The sequence below is a fragment of the Dasypus novemcinctus genome, chromosome 21, assembly GCF_030445035.2.
Source record: "Dasypus novemcinctus isolate mDasNov1 chromosome 21, mDasNov1.1.hap2, whole genome shotgun sequence".
Lineage (NCBI taxonomy): Eukaryota > Metazoa > Chordata > Mammalia > Cingulata > Dasypodidae > Dasypus > Dasypus novemcinctus.
In genome coordinates, this window is record NC_080693.1 from 19,187,989 (window position 1) to 19,194,836 (window position 6,848).

Genomic DNA, 6,848 nt, shown 5'->3' on the forward strand with positions numbered 1-6,848 from the left:
TTGTAGGGAGGAGAGTAAATGTATATTCACTGAACTCAGCTCCATAGATACCCACCAGCTTAAAACAAAATACCTGCTTTTTAGACTCTCTATAATTCTCCACGACAGAGGAGATAGTTGAGAGAATTTTTGGGCCTTTCTAAGCAAAAAAACTACCTCTGCCTCCTTCTTCAGGAAATTAAGATGCAAGGCAGGTCATTTCCCCCATGAGATGTGGATGTTAGTGTGTTAAATAAACATTAAAAAGGAAGAAGAAAAAGGAAAAGCAGGAACCTGCTTGACATTTATTTTACAGTCTGGCATAAATATTTTCCCTTCACTCAAAGCGCTCAAAATTTGCTTAAGTGGAGTGTAATTGAAAAAGTTCACCTTGAGAGTATGACTGAGCCTGGAAAATTTTAGCCAATAGGGGAATTTTTCATAAAATTATGACCAAGTGGAAATAGCATTATAATAGAAGTCTGTATTTAATGGCCGCTATTAACATTATGTACATATATGTTTGAACATCAATAGGTAACTTAATTGTAAAGTTACAATTCTATGAAGGGTTTCTGGTGAGATTATAAACCATCACACAAAGCTCAAGTCATTTAATTCCTAAATATAATTATAGTTAGAGTGAAAAATATTACTGTCATGATTATGTGCCATGCATTTTATAATTACCTTTTCCATAGAGAAGCTATGCCTACCTAGTAATCTCTAATCTGATTCACATGTAATAGGATCATAAGATATTCAAATAGGAAGAGGCCTCTGATTTTATATTCCTCTTTACCACTAAATTCATGAGGAAAACAAAAAAATATTAAAAAAAACAATGATCCTACTAACACTGATGACTGGAGACATTGTGACTTGCAGATGTAAAGTTTCAAGAACGTAGCTTACAACTCAGGTCTATTAGTCCACTTTATCATTTTGATACCCTTCTGGTTTGCTTTGAGCATTCAGCTCTCATAGGCAATTGCAGAATTTTAATGGAAATGAGTACATGTGGCCACCGCTGCGGTACCGCGGGCGGGTCGCTGCCGCGCGGGCGGGTCGCTGCCGTGCGGGCGGGTCGCTGCCGGGAGTCGGGCCGAGCCCACGGCTGGACTGGGGCGGCAGCGGGCGGCTCAAGGCTTGGTGGGGACGCGCGGTTTGGTGGAAGAAAACCACGGAGACGAGGTCTATGCGCAGGTCTGATTTATTACGGAAGTACATGGGGTTTTATAGCCTCGTGGAGGCGGGGAGGTTGTGGGAGGGGCATGTCCGCGGGGCAGCTGAGGATTGGCTGCAGAGGCGAGGGCGGACCTGCGGTTTAGGCCGTAAGCAGTTGATGGCGGAGGAGGTTGTTTCAGAGGTTGTGCCGGGGCGGGTGCGGGATGAGGGCGGTTGGAATGAGGCGGGGAGAACAGCAACGGCTGGGAGGGGGAAGATAACAGTGGCTGGGAGGAGGGGCGGAGGGAGGCAGCAGCACAAGCTGCTGCCGAGAAGGGCCATAATACAGAGAGGTTACGAAGAACAGGCGGGTAAAGTTTAAGGAAGCGAAAAGCAGGGTGGGAGCAGGGGACAAGTACAGAGGTGTCAATTTGGAGGAAAGTAGAAGATACCCGGAGAAGTGCTTCTCAGACTCAAAAAAGAAGTCAGCTCTGGAGTTTGGTGCCTCACCAGTGGGCCCTACTTTACAGTTTGTGCTCCTGAGTATGGCGGAGTTGGACTCAGATGTGACTTCTCTACACGAGTCTGTTTTGTCCCTTCTGTTTGAAAGTACAGTTGATGCTGGAGTTCATAGGTATACATTCAAGAGACTTGAATCTTTGGGCTGTCCATGTGCTAACTGGGCCCTGAGCCTCAGTGGAGTTGCAACACCTACTCTGTAGTTCATTGGACTCACCCAGGACAACTAACAAGGATGTGAGGATGAACAACCGCCATATCAAGGAATCGACAAAGTCTACAACTGCGAGCAAGAGAGTCCTATCCATCAGCCTTATGGAATAGAGGCCGCCTCTCAATTAAAGGTGGAGTGGGCATCACCATCCCAGAATCCTCAGGACTGGGGAATAAAGTACAGACTAGAGTGACTTACTGGTATTCTACTATAGATTTATTGGTATTCTAGCAATGGAAGAAATTATATCATTGATGTGGAGACAGTGACTACTGCCTTCCTGAAGGCAGGAAGAGGGAAAAACATTGGAATTATTATACATCCTGCCATAACCTATACCACTGAGTGGGAGAGAGTGTAAATGATAATGTAAACTATAATCCATGTTTAGTGGCAATGCTCCAAATGTGTTCATCGATTGCAATGAAGGTACCACACTAATGAAAGAAGTTGTTATTGTGGGGAAGGGTGGGATGTGTGGGGAGTGGGGCATATGGGAATTCCTTATATTCATTTGTGTAACATTTTGTGTAATGTAAGTATCTTTTTAAAAAATTGAAAGTATATTTAAAAAGAAAAAAGAAGACAGTGATCTTGTAAATGCAAGCTTAGATCTATTCAGTCCGTGGTGTAGCTCTAAAAAGCTCTCAGGTAGTGCTGGTCCTCAGACCACACTCAAAGGACTAAGGAGGTAGAGGATTAGCAGTCAGACGCTGAGTTTAGCATAGAGTATATGTTTATGTGGAATGTCTTTGGGGGTGATGGATGGAAATTAGGGGAACTGGGATAACTCCTCCATCTGAGTCCCTTCTAATCAACTGTTGGCTTTTCTCCTAATGAAGTTCAACTACAAATAGTTACTAAATAAATAGTTACTGAGATCAATAGTCTCAGTCTAGAAAAGGTCACCTTATCATCTTTACAAAAGACCTAGATCCAAACTGCAAGAGTTTGGGCCAACATCTTGTTAACCACTTGAGAATAGGGACAATGTGTGTTGTTTTATTTCCATGTATTTGGAAATTTTTCCTAACTTTCTGTTATTGATTCCTAGTTTGATTCCATTGTGGTTGGAGAGCAAACTCTATATGATTTAATTCTGTTTAATTTGTAGTTTGTTCTATAGCCCAGTGTATGCTCTATCTTGCTATACATTCCATGGGCATTTGAAAAGAATGAGTATTCTTCTCTTGTCTTAAGTAGTATTCTATATATGTCAATTATACCCTGCTGGCTGACGGGTTTGGTGAGTTCTTCTATATTCTTGCTGATTTTCTATCTAGTGGTATACCAATTGTTGAGAAGAGGAGATTGTGGAATTTAAGTTACAATTGTGGATTTGCCTATTTCTCTTTTCACTTCTATTGTTTTTTCCTTCAGATATTGGAAGCTCTGTTGTTTGGTGCATATACATTTAACATGCAAGCTTTTATCATTACATAATATCCTTCTCTGTTTCAGTAACTTTTTGCTCTGAAGCCTACTTTATCTGATATTAATATAGGCAATCCTACTTTCTTTTGATTACTGTTTACATGATAAATAGTTTTCTCTGCTTTTACTTTCAACCTGCCTATATTATTATATTTGATGTGAGTTTCTTGTAGACAGCATATATCTCAGTCATGTTTTTCATCCATCTTTATCTTTTAATCATTGGATTTAGACAATTCATATTTAATATAATTATTAATGTTAGGACTCACATCTGCCACTTAATTTTTTGTTTTCTGCTTGTTATGTTTTTCATTTCTGTTTTCTTTTTCCTGTCTTTCTGTGTGCTATATTTTTAAAACATATTTTTCTTTTTTAAAAAGATTTTAAAGTGTTTTCTTTTTTTTCTTTTTTATCTTTTTCTCTTCTTTTCTTCAGGCCACTGGACCTGAAAGCAGCAGATGCAGTAGCAACCCGGGGCAGAGAGAGGTGGCCGTGGGAGCCACCACTTCATTTATACCTGCTCTCCCTGGGTGCTGACCTGCGCGCAGCTGTGCTCGCCCTAAATATATTTTTCTTGAAGTGTATCATTCATACATGAACATAGATAAACAATAGGTGTATAGTAAAAGTTGTGAACTTACAAAATAAAAATGTATAACATCATACAGGGTCCCATACATTACCCCTCCACCAATACCTTGTATTCTTATATACATTTGTTACAAACTATGCAAGAGCATGGTAAAAATATTACTAACTGTAGTCTGTATCTTACATTTAGTGTATTTTCCTCCCAATCCACCCTATGTTTTAAAATATATTTTTATTACAGAGGTTATGAACTTACAAAACAATCATGCATATGTGTAGAGTTCTCATACAACAGCCCTTCAACAACACACCACACCATGGTGGAATATTTGTTACAGATTATGAGCTAAAATGATCAGACTATTAGCACCAACCATGATCCATAGTGTACATTTGGCACACTTTTTCCATAACCCCCCATTATCAACACAGTACATGTTTGGTATTAATGAAAGAATATTACACTATTGCTGTTAACCATGGTCCATAGGTCATACCAGTTGTATTTTTCCCATGCTTTTCTACATTCCCACCCCCCTGCAATGGTGACATACATCTGCTTTAGCTCACAGAAGGACATCCTTATTCTTGCAACTGTACCATTAACCACAGTTCTCATCCCCCTCTGGGTTCACTGTGTTATTCAGCCCCTTGATTATTCTCTTTCTTTTAACTGACATTTACATCTGCAGACTACCCTCTTCAGCCACAATCCCATTTATAAACCAGCTGTTACTCACTATAATGTGCTGTCATCAGCTTTATCCATTTTCATACTTTACAGTCAAGTTAATTAAAACTTGTACATACATTAAGCATGAGTAGTTCTTCTCACTGTTCAAGGTTTTATCTCCATGTGTTTACTCTTTGTATTTAATTCATATTAATGAGAACATGCAATATTTGTCCTTTGGGTCTGGCCTACTTCACTTAGCATAATGTCTTCAAGATTCATCCATGTTATCATATGTGTCCCAATTTTATGTCTTCTTACTGCAGCATAGTATTCCATCATAAGTATATACCACATTTTGGTTATCCATTCATTGGCTGATGGATACTTGGGTTGTTTCCATCTTTTGACAATGATGAATAATGCAGCTAAGAGCACCAGTGTGCAGATGTCTGTTTGTGTCACAGTTTTTAGTTCTTCTGGATATATTCCTAGTAGAGGAATTGCTGGGTCATGTGGCAGTTCTATATTTAGCTTCCCAAGGAATTGCCAAACTGTCTTCCTAAGAGGCTGCACCATTTTATAATCCCACCGACAGTGAAGGAGTGTTCCTATTTCTCCACAGCGTTTTCAGCACTTAATGTTTTCTGTTTTTTTAATAATGGCCATTCAATGCAGTGGGGGATTATATCTCATTGTCATTTTGGTTTGCATTTCCCTCTGTATTAGTCAGCCAAAGGGTTGCTGATGCAAAATACCAGAAATCTGCTGGGGTATTTATTTGGGGTAGAAGCCTACAGATACCAGGTCATAAAGCATAAGTTACTTCCCTCACCAAAGTCTATTTGGAGCAAGATGGCTGCCAACGGCAGTGAGGGTTCAGACTTCCTGGGTTCCTATATCCCTGGGGCTTGCTTTCTTCTGGGTTCAAGATTCCTTTTGTCCTGGGGCTGGTTTCTCTTTCCTCTGTGAGGTTACTTCCCGGCTCTTCAGCATCAAAATTCAACATCAGAAACCCTTAACTCTGTTCTTTGCTATGCCTTTTATCTGTGAGTACCCACCCACCAAGGGGTGGGGACTGGGTGGAGATTCAATGCCATAATCATAACTCAATCATGCCCAGGTACAGATCAGATTGCAAGCATAATCCAATATTTCTTTTTGGAATTCATCAATTATATCAATCTGCTACAACCTCATAGCTAGTGGTATGGAACATTTTTTCATGTGCTTTTTGGCCATTTGTATTTCCTCTTTGGAGAAATTATCTATTTAAATCTTTTGCCCATTTTTAAATTGGATTGCTTGCTCTTTTATTGTTGAGTTGAATGATTTCTTTATATAGAATGGAAATCACTTATCAGGTATGTGATTTCCAAATATCTTCTCCCACTGAGTGGGCTGCCTTTTCACCTTCTTGATAACGTCCTTTCAATCACAGAAGTGTTTAAGTTGGAGGAGGTCACATTTATGTATGTTTTCTTTCATTACTTGTGCTTTTGGTGTAAGGTTTCAGAATACACCACCTACCACCAGGTCTTGAAGATGTTTCCTTACATTTTCTTCTAGAAGCTTTATGGTTCTTACTTTTATATTTAGGTCTTTGATACATTTTGAATTAATTTTTGTACCAGGTATGAGATGGGGGTCTTCTTTCCTACTTTTGACTATGAATATCCAGTTCTCCCGGCACCATTTGTTCAAGAGCCTGTTCTGCCCCAGCTGGGTGGGTTTGACAGACCAAAAACCACTTGACCATAGATGTGGGGGTCTGTTTCTAAACCATCAATTTGGTTCCATTGGTCTGTGTATCTATCTTTATGCCAATACTATACTGTTTTTACCACTGTAGCTAGATAAAATGATTTAAAGTCTGGAAGTGAGAGTCCTCTAACTTTGCTTTTCCTTTTTAAGATGTTTCTGGCTATTTGGGGCCTCTTACTCTTCCAAATAAATTTGGTAATTGTGTTTCCCATGTGTTTTTAAAAATGCTGGTGTAATTTTTATTAGGATTACATTGAAACTGCAGATCAATTTGGGTAGAATTGACATCTTAATGATATTAACCTTCCAAATAATGAGCATGGAATGTTCTTCCAATTATTTAGGTCTCTTCAAATTTCTTTTAGCAATGGCTTATAGTTTTCTGAATACAAATGCTTTACATCCTTGGTTAAGTTTACTTCTAAATATTTTATTCTTTTAGTTGCCACTGTGATTGGAATTTTTTTCCTGACTTCCTTCTCAGGTTGTGCTTTACAATTGTAT